This window comes from Pinus tabuliformis, chromosome 8 (genome assembly GCF_031772625.1).
Source record: "Pinus tabuliformis cultivar Carrire ecotype Pingquan chromosome 8, CPIR1, whole genome shotgun sequence".
Classification (NCBI taxonomy): Eukaryota; Viridiplantae; Streptophyta; class Pinopsida; order Pinales; family Pinaceae; genus Pinus; species Pinus tabuliformis.
The window spans coordinates 299685123-299693219 of NC_142294.1; positions in this window are offsets into that span (position 1 = coordinate 299685123).

Here is an 8097-nt window from a genome sequence, read left to right on the forward strand (position 1 = left end):
ACAATTTCAACTGGAAATGATTGCAGGCCCAGTGACTGCATTGCACAATTTTCTGGGCCAACAGTCACCGTCCCTTAGAAATGCGCAATGCAACCCTGGAGGACATCTCCTAGTGAGAAATGCGCATTTCCTGAGAGGAAGACAGAGCCTTCCTTCTTAGGATTGAGCAATGTTGTCTTGGTGAGAAAGAGTCTGGGCCAAGGCTGCCCAGACCCGCTGACGGGAAACTGAAAGAAAATGTGAAAGTGAATGCATGGTGATACTGAGGGTAAGCAGAAGTGAATGATCATGTATGCAAACAATGAATGAAAGATTCAGAAACAGAACAACATACATGTGGGTGAAGCGAGTGAGATGCTAATGAAAACTGAAATGGTGCTAGTACAAGCTAGTATGCACGTAAACGACAACAAATGTTAAAAGAAATCAAGCAATCAATACTCACACAAGTGAAAACACAAAAAGCAATAGAAATGCTGCAAAAGACAAGTTAAGACCACTTGCCTATGAATAACTTAGCTGGATGTGTCGAAGAGTCCTGGATGTGCTGTGGGATGTCAGAGCTCCAAGATCGATGTGAAGAAATGAGCTCTGATGCGTCGAATAAATAAGTTTGAAGCTCATGACACGCATGCCACAAATCTAGGAAAAAGCAACACTTGGAGGAAAGATTCTAAAACGATCTTTGCATGTAACCTCCAGCTGCTAAAAATAGCTCCCTAAAATCTAGGGATGCTTTTTGCATGTTGCTTTTTCTATTCCGGGAAAAATCAGCCCATGCATGCAAGTCAAGTTTTCTTAGTCCCGGGTGGAACCGGTCAAACCAACTGCACATGCAAGACCCTGCTCAACTGCTGGGAAAAAATGCGCATTTATGGGAGGGAGCTGGGCTGGCTACCCAGGAGATTTGCGCAATTTATGGGCAGAGTAGCTGACTGCTGCCCAAGATTGCGCAATTCCTGGGCTGAGCAGCCCTGCTGGGAGGAATTGCGCAATTTTCTGGATGAAGCTTGATTGGCAGATTTGTGCAATTCTGGAGCCCAGCAGGCTGCCAGATAGAATTGTGCAATTTCTGGAGGGAAGGCTGGTTGCCCTCCAGAATTGCGCAATTTCTTGAGGGAGCTGCTCAACTTGCAGCTGGACCAAGTCTGGGGAAACAACCTGTGAGGGGAATGCAACAAGCTTTGATGGACAGGTTGTCTTTCTGCAAGAAAATCACTGAAGCTTGTGTACTTGACGAAGCAAGACATGCTACTGTGAAAGGTTGGTAGGGAGGCTCCAAAATGAAGCTAAGGCAAAATTTTGGAGGGTGGTTGTAGTCGCTACAACAATAGGAAAAGCGCAGTCGTAGAAAATGGTGTGTGTTATTTGCAGTGCATATTTCTAGTGACAAAGGTAAGGAAGTTGAGGGTGTATATTTCTTGAGTAGGTACTTGGTTTTACAACAGTTTCAGGATGTGTTTCCAATAGAGCTTATAGAGTTTCCGCCTCACAGAGAAGTCAAATTTTCTATTTAGTTGGTACCAGGGGAAACACCAGCATCAAAGGCACTGTATAGGATGAGCACTCCAGAGTTGATAGAACTAAAGTTGCAGTTGAAAGAAATGATTGACAAGGGATACATTAGGCCAAGTACATCAGCATGGGGTGCACCGGTATTGTTTGTGAAGAATAATGATGGTACTCTCAGGTTGTGCATTGTTTACAGGTAGTTGAACAAGGTGACAATCAAGAACAGGTACCCATTACTGATGATTGATGATTTTTTCGACCAGTTGAAGGGAGAATTAATGTTCTTGAAGATTGATCTGAGATCCTGATATCATCAAGTACACATCGAGGAAGATGACATTTACAAGACAAATTTCTAGACCAGATACGAACATTATGAGTTTGTTGTTGTTCCATTTGGTTTGACTAATGCTCTAGGTACTTTTATGTGCTTGATGAATAGTGTGTTGCATCATTATCAGGACAAGTTTGTTATTGTATTCATTAATGATATACTAGTATATTTTAAAAGTGAAGAAGAGCATGCCAAACACTTATCAACAATATTGAGATTGCTAAGAGAGCATCAGTTGTATGCTAAGCTTAGAAAATGCAGTTTATTTCAGATAGAGGTACATTACTTGGGACATGTGGTTTCCAAGGAAGGCATAGTACTATATCCATAGAAGATAAGGACTATCATGGAGTGGGAAGCTCCTAGGATTGTGGATGAGGTAAGATCATTTATGGGTTAGTAGACTATTACAAGAGGTTCATTAAGAACTTCTCATAGATTTCATATCCCATCACATCATTGCAATGGAAAGGTAAGAAGTTTGAATGGAAAAAGGAATGTGCAACAATTTTGAGCAGTTGAAACAATTGTTGATACATGCTCTAGTTCTAAAGGTTGCAGATCCGGATAGAGAATTCGTGGTATGCATAGATGCTTGCAAAAGAGGACTCGCTGGAGTTCTTATGCAGGAGGGACATGTAGTATGCTATGAGTCGTAGAAACTGAATGAGCACGAGCATAATTATCCAACACATGATCTTGAGTTAGCAATGATCATCCATGCATTGAAGATGTGGAGGCACTATCTTCTTGGCAGGAGGTTTGTACTGATGAGCGATCACAGTGGATTGAGGTATCTATTTGACCAACTGAATTTGAATGCTAGGAAAGCTAGATGGTTGGCCACGATCAATGAGTTCAATTTTGAGATCAAGTACATTAAAGGTAAAGAGAATAGGGTTGCAAATGCTCTTAGCAGGTGGATACAGGTGAACCACATAGCAGCTATGAGTTCTTATGGGACATATTTACAGGTTCGGATCTTACAGGCAGGTCAACAGGATAACAGGTACATGGAGCTCAGGCACAGGTTACAGCAAAATACAGTTACATGCATATGTATAGGTGCAAGTACAGGTGCACAGGATGTGGACTATCGTCTCACAATAGATGGCTTGATCAGATTTAGGGACAGGATATATGTGCCAGATGAAAACGAGCTCAAGAAGCTTATCTTGAGAGAGTTTCATGTGAAACCATATTCAGGTCACCTGGGATATCAGAAGACATTGACTGCGGTGAATAAGTTCTACTACTAGCCGAACTTGAAGAAAGAAGTGGCAGAGTTTGTGGCGAGATGCTTGGATTGTCAACAGGTAAAGGCAAAGTGTAAGCATCCAGGTGGGTTACTACAACCAATCTCAATTCCAAAGTGGAAATGGGAGGTCATTTCCATGGACTTCATCACAGGTTTTCCGAGAACATCTAGACAACATGATTCCATCATGGTTGTGGTGGATAGGTTGACTAAGGTAGCACACTTCATTCTAGTGAAATCTACCTATTCAGCTAGTGATGTAGCACAAGTTTTCATCAGAGATGTAGTGAGGTTGCATGGTGTTCCAAAGAATATTGTGTCAGATAAGGATGCTAAGTTCACTTCTAGGTTTTGGAAAGAGTTATTTACATGTTTGGGTAGAGAGTTGGCCTTCAGCAAATCTTATCATCCATAGAAATATGGACAGACAAAGAGGGTCAACAGGATATTGGAGGATATGTTGAGGATGTATGTTATGCATCAACAGTGAAAGTGGGAAGAGTATCTTCCACTCGTAGAGTTTGCATACAAAAATGGGTATCAGGAGTCATTGAGGATGAGTTCATTTGAGGAAGTCTATGGGCAGAGTTGTAATACTCCTATTAGTTGGAGTGATCCAGTTAACAAGGTATTGATAGGACCATATATGTTGGTAGAAATGGAGCAGCGAATGCAGGTAATCAAGAAGAATCTAAAGGCATCACATGATAGGCAGAAAAGTTATGCATATCTGAATAGGTTGTTTAAGGAGTTTCAGGTTGGGGAACAAGTGTACTTGCACATCAAGACCAAGAAGAGCTCGTTGAGGATTGGATCATGTGCCAAGATGGCACCGCAGTTTTTTGGACCTTTCAAGGTTCTTGAAAGGATTGGACTAGTAGCCTATTGACTTGCACTAAATCTGACAATGAAAGTCCATGATTTTTTCATGTGTCATTGCTTAAAAGGTATGTTAAATATGTTGATCATGTGATTTACTAGTCTGTATTGGAGGTGGAGCAAGAAGGAGAATTCCAGCCAGAACCTCGAGGTGGAGCAAGAAGGAGAATTCCAGCCTGAACCTCAGTGTATATTGCAGAGAAAGATGCTCATGCTCCAAAACCAAGCAATTGAGCAGGTTAAAGTGCAGTGGAAACACTTTGGGCCTGATGAAGCTACATGGGAGATGGTAGATCTGATGTAGGCTATGTATCCTTCTCTATTCGCTAGTTGAGCGAATGTTTTGGTATATGTGTTGGTGCGATGTTTTGGTTTATGTACATATGGATGTAAATATCGCCATGAGATGTGTTATAAAGCTCCAATAAGCAGTATGGTGTCATGTCATTATGGTTGTCATGTTAGTTTGCTTCTCAACAGGTTGATCATTGTAAATACTACAACAAGCTAAATTATAAAGCTCCATGAGCAGTATGTTTTTCTTTCAACGACCTTGTTGGTTGTAGGTGTCATGAACACCGAGGACAGTGTTCCCCCAAGGGGGAGGGTTTTGTAACAACCCTGGTCAAAATCTATGTAATAAAAGTTAATAAAGGAAAAATAATAACCATGGTCATGATACACGTATTCCAAGCTGAATGTTGGGCGAAAACATAGTGATGGGGATCACTTGTGAATAATTAATGGTTAAGGAAATTAGAAAAGGAAATGACTAAGGCTTTGGAAAGAGAAATTGGCATTAATTGGCATTTTCTTTATGAAAATAATGGAAATTTAGAGAAAATGAAGGTGAAAGGTCACATGTTGCATGTGAGGAGGAAATTGAAGGAAAATAATGGAAAATTTTAGAAAATAGAGGCCTCACTAATTAAAAGGCTTATGAGGATCAATTCATGGCTTTTTGGTCAGTTCAGTTTGGAGCTCTCATTCTTTCTCTCTCTCTCATACTCTTGGATACTTAGAGTTTTATTGGAGCACTCTTGGAGGAGTGTGGAATACTTGGGATTTGGAGCAAGAAGGCGAAGGAAGAGCAGGAAAGCGCAAGAGGACATCAAGATCAACAACTACAACAGGTTTTTCTTGCAAGTACCAAATTGCATGTATGGTTTCTTACTAGTTTTGACATGCATGACATATGCATGTGGTTTCTTCGTCAGGATTTGTCATTGACATAGAGGATTGCTTGGATTGACAATGGTTTTTCCTAGCCTTCCATTTCCTGGATAGCCATGGCGTTGTGGAAGTCTTTCCCTTTTTTTTGGTTGGTTCTCATGTTCCTTTGGTTGTGGGTTGAGTTAATAGTCTCGGAGCCTTGGTTGGACAAACACTCTGGAGCGCTTGGTCGGTTGAGTTATTAGTCTTGGATCCTTGGTTGGAAAAATGCTCTCGAGCCCTTGGTGGCTTGATTTATTAGTTCCTAGAGCCTTGGTTAGACAAATGCTCTGGAGCCCTATGACAACTTTGTTAAGTTATGGTATGTTCTATGCTTATAACAGTTTACTTCTTTTTCTTATTATATTCCACCGATTAGCAATCACATGTACATAAAGTAAAGTGAAGATAGAACATTAAACGATCGACAGAAAACAAGCCAAGACAAGAGACACAAGATGTGGCGGCTAGCCAGGGACAAACCCCACAATGTGTGGGGAAACCCTTTGATCAAATCTTCTTTTATCTTCAATAATTCAGCAGAGAGAAATAGTACAATAAATCTGATTCATATCAGCAGTAGCAAACCCTAGATCAGTAGCATCAGCATTAGCGACTTCATTATCAAACTAGGGCAGACCATATCTCACAAACCGACAGTCGGATTGACTTCATTCCACCACCAAAAGTTTCAGCTTCCAGAGGAGGTTCAGATGAACCTACAGCACAGTTCAGATGAGGAGATCTTCTAGGCCACGCAAGTCACTCTTTACTTCTGCAGTTGCAGCTTCAATTTCAGCAGTTTCCAGCTTCAAACTAGGGCAGTCGATATCTTGCAAACCGTTCGTCGGATTGACTTCATTCCACCACCAAAAGTTGCGGCTTTCAAAGGAGGTTCAGATGAACCTACAGTGTAGTTCCAAAGAGGAGATCTTCTAGGCCACGCAAGTCAATCTTTACTTCTGCAGTTGCAACTTCAAATTCAACAGCTTCCGGCTTCACATGTGTGAGAGAGAGAGACCCATTTCAGCTCAGTAGAGAAGAGACTCATATCTGCGGAGTAGAGAGAGAGAGATGTGATGAGATGAGTGAGTCCAAATGAGGAAAAGTCCTCTTATATTTATACACAACGTTGGTGGGTGAATAGATGCGACTGTTGGGCTTCTGAGCCTACATGAGTTGTAGGTCGGCTTGATAATAATTCCATAATCAAAATAAATTCATATCTCCATGAATACTTATCGGAATTGGATGATCTTTATATCAATCCTACACCTCTCGACGAGAGGAATCTAATAAAAATATTATTAGCCATGAATAAGATGACCCACATGAATTTTTGCCCTGGTTGCCAATTTTAACAAGCTTGGGTTGAATTATTAGTCCTAGAGCCTTGGTTGTACAAACGATATGGAGCCTTTGGTGGGTTGAGTTACTAGTCCTGGAGCTTTGTTGGACAAACGCTCTAAATCCCGACAACAGATATGGGTTGAGTTACTAGTCCTGGAGCCTTGGTTGGAACAAACACTCTGGAGGCATGGATAACTTAGCTAGAGACCAATTTGGTGATGGTTAGTGATGCCTGACTGTGAGGTGGAATCATTGGTTGACGGTTGAGGTGGTTTAGCCTCTGGAAGCCCTGGTTTGATTTTGATGGATTTGTTCTATGAGATCCCACATTCATACTTGGAATATGGCACAAGGGCGATTGGTTGAAGATAGATTTGGTTCAACCAATCTATGGTTGGGTGGAACGTGGAATTCTTGAATATGGTTGGCCTTTGCATTCATCAATAAGATCTCTCTTTCTCCCTTGTGTTTTATGGGTAAATATACTTGTTTATATGTGTCTTTTATAGCTGTTATATCCATGACATTTATATTGGTTATATGTTGGCTATGAATGAGTTTTATGGCAGTGAAAATGTATGGCTCTCATCATGTTTTGGTTAATCACTGAATGTACAATGAATATATGGCCTAATATATGGTAATACAGTTATTTTGATGAGGCATCAATGCTTCTTAGTGATTCTCAAATAAGTATGAGACCCCTATGCTCAAATTTGTTGTTTAAACCTCTAGAATGCATATTTGTGACATGTTTGACAAAATGCCTATCATGGCTAGTAGGGGTCCAGTCAACTCCTTGTTTAAGTATTTGCATCCGTATCATTATTTTGATGCTATTTTTCATTTTTGGAAGTTTCATGTAGTTGTGGGCAATGGCCTGAGTCCTGGCCCTAAAAAAGTGGCACAAAATCCGGAGTCATTCGCAGAGAACTACCTGGAAAAGTCCCCAGTTGCATGCATGCCTTGTTGTGGGAGTGACTAGAAAGTCCCAATCGCATGCATTCCCATGTCAAGGGAGTGACTGAGGCTTTAATGCAACAAAATATCAGTTGGTCTCAGGGTCTAGTCACCTGGATGGGATGGATGGCTCCTGGGGTTTCTGTTGCAGGTGTAGAAGGTTAGGTTGTATGTGTTCCGTCAGTTCCACTTCCTTAACTGATCCATAGAGAGTTGAATCATATCATAGTAACTCTTCATCACATGTTTACCCCGGTTGGTCGGTTACTTGGGTAGATGTGGGAGGAGGTGTTACAACAATGCAGCAAAGGGAAGCAGTCATCAAAATTCCAGCTCTCAGCATATGAACGTGGAATCAAATGCCTCTCAAGTAAAACTTTCTTACCATAATAAAAGGGAAAGCTACTAAAAGATGTAATATACTCCTAGGAAGTTCTACTTCAATGGTCAATTCTTCACTTGTCATAATTTTGGTCATAAGGTTGTTCAATGTGTCACTTATAAAACTATTATGACTAAAGAAGTAAGAAAACAAAAGAATGAGATTAGTCAAATAAATACTCTTACAATGCTTTCTCACCTCTCCAATATG